Raw genomic sequence first — 22,128 nt, forward strand, 5'->3', positions numbered from 1 at the left:
AATAAAGTCATGGCACTGTTTTATTTATAAACGACTCTTACAGCCTGCCCTGTCACCTTCAATGATTTGGACACATGTCCCGCTGTTCCTGCACTCTTTTTTGTAAATAGACCCTTGATTTTATATTGTCTACTTCTGTTCTTCCTACAAAAATAAATCGCCTCATTCCTTGTCTGCTACATGTCCTCCCTTTGCACCAACCTGGCTGTGTCCTTTCGGAGTTTTACTAGAATTTCTGTCGCGCTTTTCACAACCACAGGGCGGCCCAAAACATTCCCAGACAATGAAGTAGTTTTGAAATGTCGTCACTGTGCGAATTACTGAACTTTTGAACTGCCTGTTGGACAACTACAGAAATCCTCATATGGGGATGGGAAAGCACTGCAAGTGTGGCTCTGTGGCGCAACGGATAGCGCGCTGGACTTCTAGTCGCTGTCATGATGAGACATTCAAAGGTTGTGGGTTCGTGTCCCACCAGAGTCGGTTTTTAGGCAAGGTTTGAATAAATCAGCAACAAGTTTATCAATGTCCCCAGGTGAGTGAAACTGCCGCCCCGAACTTCCTTCTGAAAGGCGACTCCAGTCACTCTCCCCTTTCCCATCAGAACAACGTCACAGAAGAAATCCCATTCTGGACAAAAATAAAATCTTTGAAAGCTGCTGACCAGAGTCAGTCTGTTCCCTCCTCAGACAGATTGCAAACCGGGCAGTATTATCAGCGGGAAGTTTGTTCCTCACAGGCAGCTCCAAACAAGGATGATGTGAATCGACACCACTGAATGCTCACACCAACACGTTTATCACAGCTGTCATGAACAGCTCATGTTGCAGCTTTAGATCAGACAGTGGAGGATTATCACAGGCGCTATGTCAGACTGCATGTTCCTTCAGACAGGTTTCCGACTGGACACGTGGAATGAGCGGCCGTGTGAACATTCGTGGTTCAGGGGGAGATTTCTCACTGGAGTTCCGGTTCCATTCCCAGACCTTTCTCTTTCCTTGTCCTCTTGTCATTTGCACTTTTCATTGTTCCATCAATGGCGACCACGTCTTCAGCTGTCTGAGCCTTGACCTCGACAATTCATTCTAGAAAAATCTCCAGCTGTCTCTCCGCCGTCCAAGTGCAAAATGAATGAATGCAATTAGAAGCAAAAAAAAAGGGACGGGCAAGTAACACACCAAACAAAACATAATCTAAAATTACTGAGCTCGATGTTGAGGACGGAGTTCTGTGGGTGGCTACTTAAATGTTGAGGTGGTTTTACTCGAGTTTCCGTTAATCTCCATTGGAACACGGATGACCAACGACAGAAAGGTCAGAGTGGGAGAGGTGGAGAATTGAAATGACAAGTGGCAGGAAACTCAAAGTCATGATTGTGGATTGAACAGAGATTTATCAAAGCGGTCACAGTCTGTTATCTGACCTGTTGAAGTAGATGAGACCAAATTGTGGCAGCAAAAACCGTTGGGGGCGAATGGCCTCCTTCTGCACTGTAAATTCTATGATAATCTATGATACAGGAGATTAAACTGAAAAGCACAAGTGTCTCACTGGTTCACTTGGGATGAGTGTTTTGGGCCCTTGGATAATGAGGAGGGAGGGGGTAAAAAGGCAGGAGTTGCATCTCCTGCACTTGCAAAGAAAGGTGCAGATAGAAAGTGAGCGGATATTGGCGGTGGAGCAGCGGTCGCGGAGGGGATTGTCCCTTCAGTCTGGTGAATGGGGAGAGCAGGGGAGGGCGTTTTTGATGATGTCATAAATGGTCCCTGGAATACGGAGACTGACGGGCTGCAAGGTGAGAACAAGCGGCACCAAATCAGTTCAGCTCGACTTACACAGGACACAACAATGTCAGTAACGGAAAGATCTTTTGGGATAAGAGCAAGTGCTTTGCAACATCGTTCACTTTTATTTCCATTTCCCACCTTAGCCGCTTTTCCTACAAATGTTGGCAGCGGTTGGATTTCCACCCGCATCCTCGAAGAGACTGAAACCTAAACCCATCTCCTCAGACCGCTCGGCCTCGCTATCCTAAAGGTTCATTGTTTCTGATACTGATGACTGGTGATTGGCACCTTGCTGTTTATAAGCTGAGTCCAGAATTTCACATTGAGAGAGAAGGAAATGATCCAATCACAGAGCTGGAACGCTGCTTCTAGTTCTCTCCCCACAGATGCTGTTTAATTCTGAGCATTTCCAGCATTTCCTGTGTTTATTATTTATGATGATCAACATTTGAAGTAATTTGCTTTGTGATTTGTGAACTTTCTGAGCTGAGTTCAGGGGACTCGGTTTCCAAAATATTTTTAAAAATATTTGACGGGATTTGAGTGTCGCTGAATCCGTCAACAATTATTGTCCAAAATGTATTACCCTTGAGAATTTGGCGGTGACGTGAATCTTGAGCCGCTGCAAGTCCATGTGGTGTATGTACACACACAGTGCTGTTAGGGAGCGAGTTCCAGGATTGTGAGCCGGCCACAGAAAGGGTGATCTATTTCCCAGGATGGTGTGTGTCTCGGAGTGGAACTTGCAGGTGGTCGCTGTTTCTCTGTATCTGTTCCCAGGTGAGAGATCCCGCGGGGTTGGATGGACCCTCGCGGAGGAACAGTCAATGTCAGGGGTGGGATTTCAATCCTCGCCTCCAGAGGAGACTGCGACCTGAACTACGAACTGGCCTTAGACCCACTCGGCCATCCTGACACACGACGCACTATCAGAAACTCCCAGCGCAAATGATATCAAATCCATAACTGCAGTGACCTGGGCTAAGTTTCTGAGTCAGCACCCACACAAACATTACCTACAGCCTAGAGCTCAATGACTGAAGATCGAGTTTGTCTTTCCAATGAAGATGGTTGGAGTGTGAACAATTTCCTGTCCTTCCTTTGATTTTCTCCAGGCCTGTGGGGAAGTTGCTGGGTGACAGGTACAATATTGAAGTGAGGAAAATGGAAAAGTGAATTGGTGCAATGACGCACCCTTTGTTTCTGTGCAGTTTTTATTGAGGGGAGTTTCTGTTGGTTCACTTGGTGAGGATCACTGACTGTATGTGATTGTGGAGCAGGCAGAGGATGTGACACATGTCCGGAAGCAGCCGAGTTTGTGGATGTTGCTCCATGAATCTTCACGGCTCAGAGGGTGAAAGGAGTTTTCGACGTCGAAAATGACTATGTCCGGCAGCTGGAGCTTTCCCTTGTATTTTATGGAATATGGGAATCAGCGGATCATCAAAACACAGAAATGAAACACGTCTAGTCACAGTATTTTCTCACATGATGTTAACATCAGTTATCTCAGCGCAGCAGGTGGCTGCGTGGCCTAACGGATAAGGTGAATCTAGTGACAATAAAACTGCAGGTTCGAGTCCTGCCGCGGCCGTTTCAAACAGAAATCACATTGCTGGTTTTCCTTCCTCAGCTCAAAGTTCCGCGTTTCCGTCTATACATTTCCCGACTTGTCTCAGAATCTATTTTCTTGCTATTTTGTTCATTCAATTGTCTCTCATCTTGGTATTCTGCTTAGATCCTAAGGAATCCACAATTTCTGTTTGATCTGGATAAACAGTCGAAGCTCCATCCAGAACAAAATGTTTTGTGTCAATCGGTTCAATGAGATTCTGTGGCGGGAATTCTAATCTACTCAGGAAGATGTTTAGTAATGAGCTGAATGGACGGTTTTTGTTAACTGGGGTGAAAGGTTATGACACTGGATTGAGAAACCAGCGGCCCGAACTAATCTTTGGGACAGAGAATAAATCCCAACATGGCCTCTGGTGACAGTTACATTCACTGATTTAATAAATCTGGAATTGAAAGGCATCGGAGCTGGTTAACTTTAGTCAGGTGTAAGCTGGTACGTTTTCTGATTGGTTAGATAATGCACCGCAGTCAATACTGCACTTCTTCACCAACTGCGCCCAACTGACCGCAATGTTTTTTTAAAAAACATGAATTTCTGAAATATCTGTAACTGATATTGTTACACCAACAATTTAATCAGTCGAACAGTGCGTTTAGGGAGCTGAGATGTTCGAATAGGTCAAGGGTTGGACTCCAAATCCAATGGTCTTTTTCCACGGAGATTCTATCCCTTCTCACATACAGTAAGAAGTCTTACAACACCAAATTAAAGTCCAACAGGTTTGTTTCAAATCACTAGCTCTCGGAGCGCTGAATGGAGAGGTAGGTTCCAGAAACATTTATATAGACAAAGTCAAAGATGCAAGACTTTAAATGCGAGCATTTGCAGGTAATTAAGTCTTTACAGAGCCAGAGAGAGGGGTAACCCCAGGTTAAAGAGGTGTGAATTGTTTCAAGCCAGGACAGTTGGTCGGATTTCGCAAGCAAAGGCCAGATGGTGTTTGGAAAGTTATCAATAGTTGTCTATAGAGTCCTGTATCTTTTGGGGAGTGGTCAGGATTTGTAGTTGATATACTGTTTACTGTGTGTTTATAAAATGTTAACTGGATTCATGTAATTAAAATACTTTTGTTTTAAACATACTTTAGATCTCTGTTGCATCACACCTGTAAAATGGGCCCTTGTGCTCCCCATAACCAAAATGTATTTAAAGTTGTGGGTCAGGTGAACTCCGTGATATACTTTGGGGTTCTCTAAACCCTGGCCCATAATACGTGGACCGAGGTACAGTGAAAAGTATTGTTCTATATACAGTCCAGACAGATCGGTTCATACATGTAAAACATAAGACATGCATAAATACACAATGTAAATAATAATAACAGTAATAATAAATGTAAGTAATATTAGTAAACAATAACAAATCGTAAATAGAGACAAGAGTGAAAAGTTGGGTTAATCGCGTCAGTAAAACGACACAAGCAACATTCAGTTTACGGACACTCCTGGAGCCTGATGAGATCAGCAACTGATGTATTTGCATTGTGATAAGAAGTCTTACAACACTAGGTTAAAGTCCAACAGGTTTCTTTCGAATCACTAGCTTTCGGAGCGCAGCTCCTTTCTCAGGTGAATCGAAAGAAACCTGTTGGACTTAAACCTGGTGCTGTAAGACTTCTTACTGAGCCCACCCAAGTCCAACACCGGCATCCCCACATCATGGCTTACATTATGACGACTAATACAAAAACATGCAATTCGTGGCCATGAGGCGGTAGGTTCAAATCCCACCAGAGTCGGCTTTTGGGTATCACCGTGGTTAACACTCAGGGGCTCGGGGTCAATTCCAGCCTTGGGTTACAGTCTTGCACGTTCTTCCCGTGTCTGCGTGAGTTTCCTCCACTGTCCGAAGATGTCCAGTTTAGATGGATTGGCCATGTTAAATTGGCCCTTAGTGTCCAAACGTTTACGTGGGTATGGGCCGTAGGTTGGGTGCTCCTTGGGGTGATCAGTGCAGACTCGATGGGCCGAATGTCCTCCTTCTGCACAAGAAGTATTCTATGATTGCTTAAACAGGGTGAAGATGGCAGCCTCAGGACACAGAGACAAGGTAAGCTCTCAGGCCAGAGTAAGAGCCCTATGTAATGATTCATAACATTGGAAATAAACTGCATAAATACATTTATTGTGGACTGGTGCCATCTCCTGGCTGAACGGGAGGCGTTCGGCAAAGACTTTTTCATTCATGAGCATTTTAAATTTGGACACTCCTCAAATACAATACACAAAATAATCTTCATTCGTGCGCTTCTTTCTTAAAATCGAGCTTCATTCTTTTTCAGTACAAATGGTTTTTGAACACATGAGTTCTCAGTTAGAAACAATAGTAAACAGCTGGGTTATCCGGGCCAGAAAAATGAGACAAGTACATTTCAGTTTACAAACTGTGTTATGGACACTCCTGGTACCTGGTGAAATGAGCACCTAGGTTACTTACAAAATGATGACTAATTAATAAAAGTGCTGATTTAAGCAGGTTACAAACGGCAGCATCGGGACACAAGGACGAGTTGAGGTCTCAGGCCGCAGTAAGAGTCCTATGTAATTGTACCGTATGGCCTGCCGAAACAGGCGCCGGAACGTGGCTTTTCACAGTAACTTCACTGAAGCCGACTTGTGACAATAAGCGATTGTTGTTACACACAGAACATCAGAAATAAATAGCATCAATAAATGTATTGTGGACTGGTGCCATCTCCTGGCTGAATGGGAGCCTTGCGACACGGACACTTTCGGAACATTCTTAAATTGGAGTGAAATAACATAAACATTGTAAGAATGATTAAAAACAATTTCTCAAGCAAATGCAAAGTGAAGATAAACAATAGTTGGGCCATGGTGAGTCAGCAGTGACGGTATATGGGGAGCATTGCTCCCTTCCCGGCTGTTGACAAGCCTTCAATTTGTTGCGCTGCTTTATTTAGAACTTTCAGTTCGGCTGGTCAGTTTCACAATAAGAGACATTAAAAATTCTGACACATGATAAATTCTGGCAAAAGATGTGACAAAAATAAATTTCACATTGCTTTGTGAATTTTCACAATTCTGGTTCCTGATGAAGTTAATATGAACGTTACTGAGGTGGTGATCTTGTCCTGACAAATCAGAAAATTCAGAGCGAAAGCAGAATGACAAACACAGCTTCAGGGCACAAGAAGATTATTCTGTAATGACATTTCATCAGAAAACAACACCGCATTTTTCGAACAAATGGCTCCAACATGGCCATTAGTTTCGCCGCGAGTAGGGTTCGAACCTACGCGGGGAAACCCCATTCGATTTCGAGTCCAACGCCTTAACCACTCGGCTATCACAGCTTATATCTGCATTGCCAATTCGTTCTATAGAAAGCATTGGAAAAGCAGACACGCGGGATTGCAGTCATGCGATGAACGGTGTCCCAGTCTTTCTATGAGTAGGGATTGAATCTGCGTGGGAAAAAAAAACTTTAGATTTGGCGCCACGCCTTCACATTATTGAGAATGTTGAGCTGAACGAACTGATTTGATAACAGGAACACAAGGTTATGTCGCTGGACTGGGAATCCAGAGGCCTGAACTCACCTTTCGTGACAAGATTTAATAAATCTAGAATTGAAATTTAGTCTCAGTAATGGCGGATAAAGGTTCTGCTGCAGACGGATCATATTTCCACAACTGGGAACACATTTACACAACAGGGAATGATTAGCACAACCACAGTGAAGATCTGTCACCGGCAGAGTCACGGTTCCGACAGAGAGAACAGTTACACAGCAGAGAGCTCAGTTATACAGCAGACAGCAGAGAGCACAGTTACACAGCAGAGAGCACAGTTACACAGCAGAGAGCTCAGTTACACAGCAGAGAGCACAGTTACACAGCAGGGAGCACAGTTACACAGCAGAGACCTCAGTTCCACGGCAGAGAGCTCAGTTACACAGCCGGGAGCACAATTACACAGCAGAGAGAACCGTTACACAGCAGAGATCTCAGTTCCACGGCAGAGAGCTCAGTTACACAGCCGGGAGCACAATTACACAGCAGAGAGCACAGTTACACAGCAGAGAGCTCAGTTACACAGGAGAGTGTGCAGTTTCACTTCAAAGAGCACAGTTACACAGCAGAGAGCACAGTTACACAGCCGGGAGCACAGTTACACAGCAGAGAGCACAGTTACACAGCCGGGAGCACAGTTACACAGCCGGGAGCACAGTTACACAGCAGCGAGCACGGTTTCACAGCAGGGAGCACGGTTACACAGCAGGGAGCACGGTTACACAGCAGGGAGCACAGTTACACAGCAGGGAGCACGGTTTCACAGCAGGGAGCACAATTACACAGAAGAACGCAGTTCGTTGGACTGGGGTGAGCACAGTAAGAAGTTAACAACACCAGGTTAAAGTCCAACAGGTTTGTTTCAAACACTAGCTTTCGGAGCACTGCTCTTTCTTCAGGTGTCATTCCTCTTCATTCACCTGAGAAAGGAGCAGTGCTCGGAAAGCAAATGTTTGAAACAAACCTGTTGGAATTTTACGTGGTGTTGTAAGACTTCTTACGCAGCAGGGAGCACAGTTACACAGCAGAGAGCACACAGTTACACAGCAGAGAGCACAGTTACACGGCAGAGTGTGCAGTTCCACAGCAGAGAGCAGTTACACAGCAGAGAGCATGGTTACACAGCAGAGTGTGCAGTTACACATCAGAGGGCACAGTTACATAGCAGAGAGCACAGTTAAACAGCAGAGAGCACAGTTACACAGCAGAGAGCTCAGTTACACAGCAGAGAGCACAATTACACAGCAGAGTGTGCAGTTACACAGCAGAGGGCACGGTTACATAGCAGAGAGCACAGTTACACGGCAGAGAGCACAGTTACACAGCAGAGAGCACAGTTACACAGCAGAGAGCACAGTTACACAGCAGTGTACAGTAACACAGCAGGGTGCACAGTTACACAGCAGCGAGCGCAGTTACACAGCCGGGAGCACAGTTACACAGCAGAGAGCACAGTTACACAGCAGAGAGCTCAGTCACACAGCCGGGAGCACAATTACACAGCCGGGAGCACAGTTACAGAGCAGAGAGCATAGTTACACACCAGGGAGCACAGTTACACAGCAGAGTGTGCAGTTACACAACAGAGAGCACAGTTACACAGCAGGGTGCACAGTTACACAGCAGGGTGCACAGTTACACAGCAGAGAGCACAGTTACACAGGAGAGTGTGCAGTTACACAGCAGAGAGCACAGTTACACAGCAGAGTGTGCAGTTACACAGCAGGGTGCACAGTTCCACAGCAGAGTGTGCAGTTACACAGCAGAGAGCATAGTTACACAGCAGAGAGCACGGTTACACAGCAGAGTGTGCAGTTACACAGCAGAGGGCACAGTTACATAGCAGAGAGCACAGTTACACAGCAGAGAGCACAGTTACACAGCAGAGTGTGCAGTTACACAGCAGAGGGCACAGTTACATAGCAGAGAGCACAGTTAAACAACAGAGAGCACAGTTACACAGCAGAGAGCTCAGTTACACAGCAGAGAGCACAATTACACAGCAGAGTGTGCAGTTTCACAGCAGAGGGCCCAGTTACACAGCAGAGAGCACAGTTACACAGCAGGGTGCACAGTTACACAGCAGGGAGCACAGTTACACAGCAGAGAGCACACAGTTACACAGCAGAGTGTGCAGTTACACAGCAGAGAGCACAGTTACACAGCAGAGAGCACGGTTACACAGCAGAGACCTCAGTTCCACGGCAGAGAGCTCAGTTACACAGCCGGGAGCACAATTACACAGCAGAGAGCACAGTTACACAGCAGAGAGCACAGTTACACAGCAGAGAGCACAGTTACACAGCCGGGAGCACAGTTACACAGCCGGGAGCACAGTTACACAGCAGCGAGCACGGTTTCACAGCAGGGAGCACGGTTACACAGCAGGGAGCACAATTACACAGCAGAACGCAGTTCGTTGGACTGGGGTGAGCACAGTAAGAAGTTAACAACACCAGGTTAAAGTCCAACAGGTTTGTTTCAAACACTATCTTTCGGAGCACTGCTCCTTCTTCTGGTGTCATTTCTCTTCATTCACCTGTGAAAGGAGCAGTGCTCCGAAAGCAAATGTTTGAAACAAACCAGTTGGAATTTTGCGTGGTGCTGGAAGACTTCTTACGCAGCAGGGAGCACAGTTACACAGCAGAGAGCACACAGTTACACAGCAGAGAGCACAGTTACACGGCAGAGTGTGCAGTTACACAGCAGAGAGCACAGTTACACAGCAGAGAGCACAGTTACACAGCAGAGAGCACAGTTACACAGCAGAGAGCACGGTTACACAGCAGAGTGTGCAGTTACACAGCAGAGGGCACAGTTACATAGCAGAGAGCACAGTTAAACAGCAGAGAGCACAGTTACACAGCAGAGAGCTCAGTTACACAGCAGAGAGCACAATTACACAGCAGAGTGTGCAGTTACACAGCAGAGAGCACAGTTACACAGCAGTGTACAGTTACACAGCAGGGTGCACAGTTACACAGCAGAGAGCACAGTTACACAGCCGGGAGCACAGTTACACAGCAGAGAGCACAGTTACACAGCAGAGAGCTCAGTCACACAGCCGGGAGCACAATTACACAGCCGGCAGCACAGTTACACAGCAGAGAGCATAGTTACACAGCAGGGAGCACAGTTACACAGCAGAGTGTGCAGTTACACAGCAGAGAGCACAGTTACACAGCCGGGAGCACAGTTACGCAGCCGGGAGCACAGTTACACAGCAGATAGCACAGCTACACAGCAGAGAGCTCAGTTACACAGCCGGGAGCACAGTTACACAGCCGGGAGTACAGTTACACAGCCGGGAGCACAGTTACACAGCAGACAGCACAGCTACACAGCAGAGAGCTCAGTTACACAGCAGAGAGCGCAGTTACACAGCCGGGAGCACAGTTACACAGCAGAGAGCACAGTTACACAGCAGAGAGCTCAGTTGCACAGCCGGGAGAACAATGACACAGCCGGGAGAACAGTTACACAGCAGAGAGCATAGTTACACAGCAGGGAGCAATGTTACACAGCAGAGTGTGCAGTTACACAGCAGAGAGCATAGTTATACAGCAGGGAGCACAGTTACACAGCAGAGTGTGCAGTTACACAGCAGAGAGCACAGTTACACAGCAGAGAGCTCAGTTACACAGCAGAGAGCACAATTACACAGCAGAGTGTGCAGTTACACAGCAGAGGGCACAGTTACATAGCAGAGAGCACAGTTACACAGCAGAGAGCACAGTTACACAGCAGAGAGCAGAGTTACATAGCAGAGAGCACAGTTACACAGCAGTGTACAGTTACACAGCAGGGTGCACAGTTACACAGCAGAGAGCGCAGTTACACAGCCGGGAGCACAGTTACACAGCAGAGAGCACAGTTACACATCAGAGAGCTCAGTCACACAGCCGGGAGCACAACTACACAGCCGGGAGCACAGTTACACAGCAGAGAGCATAGTTACACAGCAGGGAGCACAGTTACACAGCAGGGTGCACAGTTACACAGCAGAGAGCACAGTTACACAGCAGAGTGTGCATTTACACAGCAGAGAGCACAGTTACACAGCAGAGGGCACAGTTACATAGCAGAGAGCACAGTTAAACAGCAGAGAGCACAGTTACAAAGCAGAGAGCTCAGTTACACAGCAGAGAGCACAATTACACAGCACAGTGTGCAGTTACACAGCAGAGGGCACAGTTACATAGCAGGGAGCACAGTTACACAGCAGAGAGCACAGTTACACAGCAGGGTGCACAGTTACACAGCAGAGAGCACAGTTACACAGCAGAGTGTGCAGTTCCACAGCAGAGTGTGCAGTTACACAGCAGAGAGCACAGTTACACAGCAGAGAGCGCTGTTACACAGCCGGGAGCACAGTTACACAGCAGAGAGCGCAGTTACACAGCAGAGAGCACGGTTACACAGCAGAGAGCAAAGTTACACATCAGAGAGCACAGTTACACAGCAGAGAGCACAGTTACACAGCAGAGAGCACAGTTACACAGGAGAGTATGCAGTTACACATCAGGGTGCACAGTTACACAGCAGAGTGTGCAGTTCCACAACAGAGTGTGCAGTTACACTGCAGAGAGCACAGTTACACAGCAGAGAGCACAGTTTCACAGCAGAGAGCACAGTTACACAGCAGAGTGTGCAGTTACACAGCAGGGTGCACAGTTACACAGCAGAGAGCACAGTTACACAGCAGGGTGTACAGTTCCACAGCAGAGAGTACAGTTACACAGCAGAGAGCACAGTTACACAGCAGAGAGCGCAGTTACACAGCAGAGAGCGCAGTTACACAGCCGGGAGCACAGTTACACAGCAGAGAGCGCAGTTACACAGCAGAGAGCACAGTTACACAGCAGAGAGCACAGTTACACAGCAGAGAGCACAGTTACACAGCAGAGAGCACAGTTACACAGCAAAGAGCACAGTTACACAGCAGAGAGCACAGTTACACAGCAGAGTGTTCAGTTATACAGCAGACAGCACAGTTACACAGCAGAGAGTGCAGTTACACATCAGATAGCTCAACTACACTGCAGAGAGCACAGTTACACAGCAGAGAGCACAGTTACACAGCAGGGTGTGCAGTTCCACAGCAGAGTGTGCAGTTCCACAGCAGAGTTTGCAGTTACACAGCAGGGTGCACAGTTACACAGCAGAGGGCACAGTTAAACAGCTGAGAGCACAGTTACACAGCAGAGTGTGCAGTTACACAGCAGGACGCACAGTTACACAGCAGAGAGCACAGTTACACAGCAGGGAGCACAGTTACACAGCAGGGAGCGCAGTTACACAGCAAACTGTGCAGTTACACAGCAGAGTGTGCAGTTACACAGCAGAGAGCACAGTTACACAGCAGGGAGCACAGTTACACAGCAGAGAGCACAGTTACACAGCAGAGTGTGCAGTTACACAGCAGAGAGCACAGTTACACAGCAGAGAGCATAGTTACACAGCAGAGTGTGCACTTGCAGAGTGTGCACTTACACAGCAGGGAGCACCATAACACAGGAGAGAGCACGGTTACACATCAGAGGGAACAGTTACACAGCCGGGAGCACAGTTACACAGCCGGGAGCACAGTTACACAGCCGGGAGCACAGTTACACAGCCGACAGCACAGCTACACAGCAGAGAGCTCAGTTACACAGCAGAGAGCGCAGTTACACAGCCGGGAGCACAGTTACACAGCAGAGAGCACAGTTACACATCAGAAAGCTCAGTTGCACAGCCGGGAGCACAATGACCCAGCCGGGAGAACAGTTACACAGCAGAGAGCATAGTGACACAGCAGGGAGCAATGTTACACAGCAGAGTGTGCAGTTACACAGCAAAGAGCATAGTTACACAGCAGGGAGCACAGTTACACAGCAGAGTGTGCAGTTACACAGCAGAGGGCACAGTTACACAGCAGCGAGCACAGTTAAACAGCAGAGAGCACAGTTACACAGCAGAGAGCTCAGTTACACAGCAGAGAGCACAATTACACAGCAGAGTGTGCAGTTACACAGCAGAGGGCACAGTTACATAGCAGAGAGCACAGTTACACAGCAGAGTGTGCAGTTCCACAGCAGAGTGTGCAGTTACACATCAGAGAGCACAGTTACACAGCAGAGAGCGCTGTTACACAGCCGGGAGCACAGTTACACAGCAGAGAGCGCAGTTACACAGCAGAGAGCACGGTTACACAGAAGAGAGCAAAGTTACACAGCAGAGAGCACAGTTACACAGCAGAGAGCACAGTTACACAGCAGAGAGCACAGTTACACAGGAGAGTATGCAGTTACACATCAGGGTGCACAGTTACACAGCAGAGTGTGCAGTTCCACAGCAGAGAGCACGGTTACACAGCAGAGAGCACAGTTACACTGCAGAGAGCACAGTTACACAGCAGAGAGCACAGTTTCACAGCAGACTGCACAGTTACACAGCAGAGTGTGCAGTTACACAGCAGGGTGCACAGTTACACAGCAGAGAGCACAGTTACACAGCAGGGTGTACAGTTCCACAGCAGAGTATACAGTTACACAGCAGAGAGCACAGTTACACAGCAGAGAGCGCAGTTACACAGCAGAGCGCAGTTACACAGCCGGGAGCACAGTTACACAGCAGAGAGCGCAGTTACACAGCAGAGAGCACAGTTACACAGCAGAGAGCACAGTTACACAGCAGAGAGCACAGTTACACAGCAGAGAGCACAGTTACACAGCAAAGAGCACAGTTACACAGCAGCGAGCACAGTTAAACAGCAGAGAGCACAGTTACACAGCAGAGTATGCAGTTACACATCAGGGTGCACAGTTACACAGCAGAGAGTGCAGTTACACATCAGATAGCTCAACTACACTGCAGAGAGCACAGTTACACAGCAGAGAGCACAGTTACACAGCAGAGAGTGCATTTACACATCAGATAGCTCAATTGCACAGCAGAGAGCACAGTTACACAGCAGGGTGTGCAGTTCCACAGCAGAGTGTGCAGTTCCACAGCAGAGTTTGCAGTTACACAGCAGAGAGCACAGTTACACAGCAGAGAGCACAGTTACACAGCAGAGTGTGCAGTTACACAGCAGGGTGCACAGTTACACAGCAGAGGGCGCAGTTACACAGCTGAGAGCACAGTTGCACAGCAGAGTGTGCAGTTACACAGCAGGATGCACAGTTACACAGCAGAGAGCACAGTTACACAGCAGGGAGCACAGTTACACAGCAGGGAGCACAGTTACACAGCAAACTGTGCAGTTACACAGCAGAATGTGCAGTTACACAGCAGAGAGCACAGTTACACAGCAGAGTGTGCAGTTACACAGCAGAGAGCACAGTTACACAGCATAAAGCACAGTTACACAGCAGAGAGCTCAGTTACACAGCAGAGAGCTCAGTTACACAGCATACAGCACAGTTACACAGCATAGAGCACAGTTACACAGCAGAGAGCACAGTTACACAGCATAAAGCACAGTTACACAGCAGAGAGCTCAGTTACACAGCAGAGAGCTCAGTTACACAGCAGAGAGCACAGGTGCACTTGCAGAGTGTGCACTTACACAACAGGGAGCACAGTAATACAGGAGAGAGCACGGTTACACATCAGAGGGAACAGTTACACAGCAGGGAGCACAGTTACACAGCAGAGAGCACAGTTACACAGCAGAGAGCACAGTTACACAGCAGAGTGTGCAGTTACACATCAGGGTGCACAGTTACACAGCAGAGAGGGCAGTTACACATCAGATAGCTCAATTGCACAGCAGAGAGCACAGTTACACAGCAGAGTGCACAGTTACACAGCAGAAAGCACAGTTACACATCAGAAAGCACGGTTACACAGTAGAGAGCACAGTTACACAGCAGAGAGCACAGTTACACAGCAGAGAGCACAGTTACACAGCATAAAGCACAGTTACACAGCAGAGAGCTCAGTTACACAGCAGAGAGCTCAGTTACACAGCATACAGCACAGTTACACAGCATAGAGCACAGTTACACAGCCGAGACCACAGTTACAAAGCAGAAAGCACAGTTACACAGCAGAGAGCTCAGTTACACAGCAGAGAGCTCAGTTACACAGCAGAAAGCTCAGTTACACAGCAGAGACCTCAGTTACACAGCAGAGAGCACAGTTACACAGCAGAGAGCACAGTTACACAGCACAAAGCACAGTTACACAGCAGAGAGCACAGTTAAACAGCAGAGAGCACAGTTACACAGCCGGGAGCACTGTTACACATCAGAGTGTGCAGTTACACATCAGAGAGCACGGTTACACAACGGAGAGCACAATTGCACAGCAGGATATATATTTACAGACGGGGCCTATCATTGTAAAACAGAAAACACATTTTACTAAATAGTTAGTTGTTCTCTCTCAATATCTTGCTGGTTTGCTCGGCACCTATTCTGTGTGTCATTGTGTGTGTGTCCTGATAGTCTCTTCCTGCTTTTCGGTGTGCCTTTCTCTGTCCTCTGTCTGTTACAGACGTGCTGATGATCCGTGTTATTGTCCTGCAAGAGTGAGCTTCACAACACGTGGGTTCTTGATTGAAGGAAAAAATGGAGGAAGTGAATAGTTATCTGGCTGGCACAGAACAGCAATTGTGGACATAGTGGAACTAAAGAGCAGAGTGGCGCAGCGGAAGCGTGCTGGGCTCATAACCCAGAGGTCGATGGATCGAAACCATCCTCTGCTACTTTTATTCTCACTCACACCAAAAGTAAACAAGTCGCGATTCCCCAGCACATCCGCATTTTCTTTTCAGTAAATTAGAATCAAAGTGTTACTTCCAGTTTGATCCGGAAATTTGTCCCGGGAATTAAACAGACAGCATTACATCACTGTGAAGTTCAAAGTAACAAAATTGGAAGCTCTTCAATCGACTCTCTCGGCGGGAAACAGAGTCCTGTTGCTGTGGTGCGTGAGTATTATTGGTGCCAACATCACATCTCCACTGATTGGAATGGGTTATGTTTTATTAACACAGTCATGGCATTTGGTAAAGATAGAACCAGGAGTGTTTCAATGTTTGAAAATCCTTTAACAGCGAGAAGAGGAAAAGTTTATATAATAACTTCCAGGAATATAACTTCACTGTTGGGACCACAGCTGTTCTCTTTATATATTAACGATCTAGATAACGGGACTGAGGGCATTCTGGCTAAGTTTGCCGATTATACGAAGATAGGTGGAGGGGCAGGTAGTATGGAGAAGGTCGGGAGGCTGCAGAAAGATCTAGACAGTTTAGGAGAGTGGTCCAAGAAATGGCTGATGAAATTCAACGTGGGCAAGTGCGAGGTCTTGCGCTTTGGAAAAAAGAATAGAGGCGTGGACTATTTTCTAAACGGTGACAAAATTCATAATTCTGAAGTGCAAAGGGACTTGGGAGTCCTAGTCCAGGATTCTCTAAAGGTAAACTTGCAGGTTGAGTCCATAATTAAGAAAGCAAATGCAATGTTGTCATTCATCTCAAGAGGCTTGGAATATAAAAGCAGGGATGTACTTCTGAAGCTTTATAAAGCATTAGTTAGGCCCCATTTAGAATACTGTGAGCAATTTTGGGCCCCACACCTCAGGAAGGACATAATGGCAGTGGAGCGGTTCCAGCGGAGATTCACACGGATGATCCCAGGAATGGTAGGCCTAACATACGATGAACGTCTGAGGATCCTGGGATTATATTCATTGGAGTTTAGGAGGTTGAGGGGAGATCTAATAGAAACTTACAAGATAATGAATGGCTGAGATAGGGTGGATGAAGGGAAGTTGTTTCCATTAGCAGGGGAGACTAGCACCCGGGGGCACAGCCTTAGAATAAAAGGGAGTCACTATAGAACAGAGATGAGGAGAAATTTCTTCAGCCAGAGAATGGTGGGTATGTGGAATTCATTGCCACAGAGGACGGTGGAGGCCGGGATGTTGAGTGTCTTTAAGACAGAAGTTGATAAATTCTTGATTTCTCGAGGAATTAAGAGCTATGGAGAGAGAGCGGGTAAATGGAGTTGAAATCAGCCATGATTGAATGGTGGAGTGGGCTCGATGGGCCGAATGGCCTTACTTCCACTCCTATGTCTTATGGTCTTATGGTCTTATGGAATATCCCACAGAGGGGCAATAAGGATATTTAACAATATCCAATAATAAACCAGAATAAGAGCGGAGATCCCAGTTTCCACTCTCGGACGGATGTGAACAATCCATCCAGACTATTTACTACAAGAGAAGAGGAATTTTACCCGGAGTCCTCCCTCCAGCCTCTTCTTCCAGCTCTCTTTCCTCAGTGTGAAACCCACGAAATCACGCAAACGCTTCCGATCAAACCATTATTGCGATGGCCGGGAATCGAAACCGTGTTAATTGCTTGTTATTCACTGCCCAGTAGTTCTGCTCTCACCCACAAGCAGTGACATCCTTTCCACGTCCACTTTGTCAAGACCATTCAAAATCTGATGTACTTCAATCAGATCAACTGTCACACTTCACATCTCCACTGGAAACAAGTGCAGTCTATCTCACCTTTCCTCAATCGCAAACCCGCTCAAAGACCAACAAAGAACAAAGAAAAGTACAGCACAGGAAGAGGCCCTTCGGCCCTCCAAGCGTGTGCCGACCATGCTGCCCGACTAAATTAAAATCTTCTACACTTCCTGGGTCCGTCTCCCTCGATTCCCATCCTATTCTTGTATATGTCAAGATGCCCCTTAAATATCACTATCGTCCCTGCTTCCACCACCTCCTCCGGTAGCGAGTTCCAGGCACCCACTACCCTCTGTGTTAAAAATTTGCCTCGTACATCTACTCCAAACCTTGCCCCTCGCACCTTAAACCTATGCCCCCTAGTAATTGACCCCTCTACCCTGGGGAAAAGCCTCTGACTATCCACTCTGTCTATGCCCCTCATAGTTTTGTAGACCTCTATCAGGTCGCCCCTCAACATCCGTCGTTCCAGTGAGAACAAACCGAGTTTATTCAAACGCTCCTCATAGCTAATGTCCTCCATAACAGGCAAAATCCTGGTAAATCTATTCTGCACCCTCTCTAAAGCCTCCACCCCCTTCTGGTAGTGCGGCGACCAGAATTGAACACGATACGCCAAGTGTGGCCTAACTAACGTTCTATACAGCTGCAACATGACTTGCCAATTATTGTACTCAATGCCCCGGTCAATGAAGGCAAGCATGCCGTATGCGGTCTTGACTACCTTCTCCACCTGTTTTGCCCTTTCAGTGACCTCTGGACCTGTAGACATTGATCTCTCTGACTTTCAATACTGTATATTCCCTACCTGCATTAGACTTCCAAAATGCATTACCTCACATTTGTCCAGATTAAACTCCATCTGCCATCTCTCCGCCCAAGTCGCCAAACGAACTAAATCCTGCTGTATCCGATGACAGACCACGTCGCTATCCGCAATTCCCCCAACCTTTGTGTCATCTGCAAACTTGCTAATCAGACCAGTTCCATTTACCTCCAAATTATTTATACACACTACAAACAGCAAAGGTCCCAGCACTGATCCCTGCGGAACAACACTAGTCCCAGCCCTCCAATTAGAAAAGCACCCTTCCATTGCTACTCTCTGCCTTCTATGACCTAGCCAGTTATGTATCCACCTTGCCAGCTCACCTCTGATCCCGTGTGACATCACCTTTTATACTACTCTACCATAAGGGACCTTGTCAAAGGCCTTACTGAAGTCCAAATAGACAACATCCACTGCCCTACCTGCATCAATCATCTTTGTGACCTCTTCGAAAAACTCTATCAAGTTAGTGAGACACAAAACCGTGCTGCCTCTCACTAATACGTCCATTTGCTTCCAAATGGGAGTAGATTCTGTCTCGAAGGATTCTCTCCAGTAATTTCCCTACCACTGACGAAAGGCTCATTCCTGGCACCAATCGAGGAAACCTTCTCTGAACCGTTTCCAACGTATTTACATCTTTCCCTAAATAAGGAAACTAAAACTGCACAGAATTAGCGAAATGTGTAGTTCCTGCAATAAAAGGGACAGTAGCAATATGGATATAAATGTGGTTGAATAATAAGAAACAGAATGGAATGGTCAATCGAGACTTTTCGGACTGGAAGAAGGTTTGTAGTGTTCCACATGGGTTCCTACTGGAACATTTGCTTCCCTGATACATAACAATTTGTAGATCATGGTGTACAGGGAACAGTTTCAAATTTGGGGATGGTAAAAACTTGGAAATTTTGAAAACTGAGACGCGGACAGTCTAGAACTTCAAACGACAAAAGATGGTTTTCAGTCTGGAGACGTGTGAGATGATGAATTTTGGTAGGGAAGTATAGAATCACAGAATTTACAGTGCAGAAGGTGGCCATTCGGACCATAGAATCTGCACCGGCTCTTCAAAGAGCTCCCCCATGAAGCCAACACCTCCACCCTATCCCGCACCCCATCAACCCCATCTAACCGAAGAGCAATTTAGCATGGCCGATCCACCTAATCTGCACATCTTTGGAGTGTGGGAGGAAACCGGAGCTCCCAGCCGAAACCCACGGAGAACACCAAGTGGGAATCGAACCTGAGACACGGCGCTGTGAAGCCATAGTACTAACCACTATGCTACCGTGCTGCCCCTCAACTATTTATGGGATGAAGGAGCCGACAGAGCTGGGTGTATATGTGGATAGATCATTGAAGGTGGACAGGTGGAGAGAGCAGGTAATAAAGCAAATCTTATTCTGGGTTTATTACGAGTGGAAAAGAGAACAAGAGCAAGGAGGTTATGCTGAATCTGTACAAGGCGCCAGTTAGACATCAGATGGAATATTTTGCACAGCTCTGGGAGCCACAATATTGGAAGGCTGTGGACGTATTGGGCAGCGTGCAGAAGAGGTTTACAGGATTGATTCCATTTAGGAGGCTAGATTGGAGATATTGGGAACATTCTCCTTGGAGAGGATAAGGCAGAGAGGAGATATGATGGAGAGGTTCAAAATCATGAGGGGGCTAGGCGGAGTAACTAGAGAGAAACTGTTCCCCCGAGAAAAAAGAGCAAGAATGAGAGGGCACAGATTTCAGTTGATTTGCAAAGGAAGCAGCTGTGATGTTTGAAAAAGAAGCACTTCTGCACAACGCGTGCTTCGGGTCTGGAATGCACTGAGGAGTGAATCTTCTTGCACCATTCTCTACACCGATATTCCTAATCCTCTGTCTGATAATCGATTTGAATCACGACACCAGCTTTGGGCAGGAGTTTGGCACCATGAAAACTTGCGGCTTCAGAATCTCCAAAACAGACGCCAGCTTCATCTGGGGCACTGCTGGCAGATTTTGTCTTTCCAGAACCGGCAGCCCAGCCGTGAAAACAAGTCCATCAGAGGATCTCATTACACTGTAAGACGGAGGAGCAGAAGTAGGCCATTCGGCCCATCGTGTCTGCTCCACCATTCAAAGAGGTTATGTCTGATCTGATATAATCCTCAAACCCAGTTTCCCGCCTTATCCCCATAATCCTTGCTTTCCTTTACTGATGAAAAATCTGTCTCAAGGGCAGCACGGTGGTTCAGTAGTTTATACAGCTGCCTCACGGCACCGAAGGCCCATGTTCGATCCCGGCTCTGGGTCACTATCTGCGTCGAGTTTGCATATTCTCCCTGTGTTTGGGTGCGTTTCGCTCCCACAACCAAAAGATGTGCAGGGTCGGTGGATTGGTTGCAAAATTGCCCCTTAATTGGAAAAAATGTTCGTGTACCCTAAATTTTAAAAAAATCTGTCTGTGGCAGCCTTCAACAAATTAACTGACCCACCCTCTACAGCCCTATTCGATTCATACAAACATTTCTACAGATGCTCTTTACTCCGAGAGAAGAAACTACTCATCATTTCTGGTTGAAATGGGCGGCCACTTACTCTGAGATTATTCCTTCTGGTCCTCGACTCTCCCACATGGTGAACCAGCTTCTCAGCATTTATCCTGTCAAGCCCTCCCCCTCCCCCAGGGTGAATATGGAGGGATGTGGGCCAAATGCGGGCAAGTGTGACTAGCTTAGTGATAGAAACTGGGCGGCATGGTCAAGCTGGGCCGAAGGGCCTGTTTCCATGCTGAAACATCTATGACTGTAACCATCTTCCTGAGGACATTAGAATTCCCTCCACAGAATTGTATTGAACCGATTGATACATAATATTTTATTCAATTCTTTATCCAAATCAAGCAGATATTGTGGATTCATTCGGGGGTAAACGAAAGACTAAGATGGGAGAGGAGGGAAAACTGGATTTTCAGCAAATGTTCCACCGGATTTATGTATACAAAGGCCGCGGCAGGACTCGAACCTGCAATCGCCTGATATCATTAATAGAATCACCGAAGTCAGACGCCTTATCCATTAGGCGACGCGGCCACCGGCCGTAACAACTGAGCTGATGTTTAGCCCACGTTAAAAAATACTGCGATTATTTGTGTTTCATTTCTGCTTTTTGATGATCCGCTCTTTCCCAGATCCCAGAAAATATAAGGGAAAGCTCCAGCCGCCGGACATGGTCATTTTCAAAGTGTAAAAGCCCTTCACTGTGTGAGCTGGGAAGATTCATGGAGGCTCGGGGACTCTCAGGCTGGCCAAGGCTCTTTATCCGGCTCCATTCACAGGGAAAGTGACTTCAGTTTCCACAATAACATCCGCTCTCTCTGAAACCCCCAAACTGAAATTCAGACTCACCGTGAAGGTGAAGACTGCGGACTGCGGTTCCCGCTCCTGCTGTTTAATACAGATCACTATAACTGTGTACAGTGAGCAGAAAGAAATTGCTGTTGTTTGTAAACATTTCTTACTGAACTCACTGTCATTCTGCATTAACAGGACGACTTTGAATCTGCTGATATTTGACAAATTTGCTCAAGCGGGTAAATATAAAATATATTACTTGCATCGTGCTTTTGAATGGAGTCATTTCGAGAACATTCCCACACAGAGAGAAATTCCTGGAACCAGCTGCAGAAAAATTCCGTGCGCCTGACGTGATTTCAACGCAACCTTCTGATCTGGAGTCAGGCGCGCTCCCGTTGCGCCGCAAGCGCAAATTAACTCAGAGATTATTTTTATTTATTTACACTTTGACAGTATTCTGTACATCAGCAACTGTGCGAAAGAAACGCAAAGAAGTCAGATTGAGGGATACCAAAGGGCCCTGAAGTAAA

The 22,128-nt window shown here is 46.9% G+C and overlaps 4 non-coding genes across 4 annotated transcripts; 2 read left to right on the top strand and 2 right to left on the bottom strand.

The window, feature by feature from the left end:
• Window positions 1-391: 391 nt before the first annotated feature.
• trnar-ucu (transfer RNA arginine (anticodon UCU)) lies at window positions 392-483 on the top strand. Its single transcript is given in 2 exon segments — window positions 392-428; window positions 448-483. It is a non-coding gene; the product is annotated as a tRNA-Arg (tRNA).
• A 6,174-nt stretch (window positions 484-6,657) lies between these two features.
• On the bottom strand, window positions 6,658-6,739 carry trnas-cga (transfer RNA serine (anticodon CGA)). Its single transcript has one exon. It is a non-coding gene; the product is annotated as a tRNA-Ser (tRNA).
• An 8,842-nt stretch (window positions 6,740-15,581) lies between these two features.
• Window positions 15,582-15,653, top strand: trnam-cau (transfer RNA methionine (anticodon CAU)). The gene has a single exon. It is a non-coding gene; the product is annotated as a tRNA-Met (tRNA).
• Window positions 15,654-21,245: 5,592 nt separating this feature from the next.
• Window positions 21,246-21,334, bottom strand: trnar-ucg (transfer RNA arginine (anticodon UCG)). Its single transcript is given in 2 exon segments — window positions 21,246-21,281; window positions 21,298-21,334. It is a non-coding gene; the product is annotated as a tRNA-Arg (tRNA).
• Window positions 21,335-22,128: the final 794 nt, after the last annotated feature.

The sequence above is a fragment of the Scyliorhinus torazame genome, chromosome 24 (assembly GCF_047496885.1).
Source record: "Scyliorhinus torazame isolate Kashiwa2021f chromosome 24, sScyTor2.1, whole genome shotgun sequence".
NCBI classification, from domain to species: Eukaryota; Metazoa; Chordata; class Chondrichthyes; order Carcharhiniformes; family Scyliorhinidae; genus Scyliorhinus; species Scyliorhinus torazame.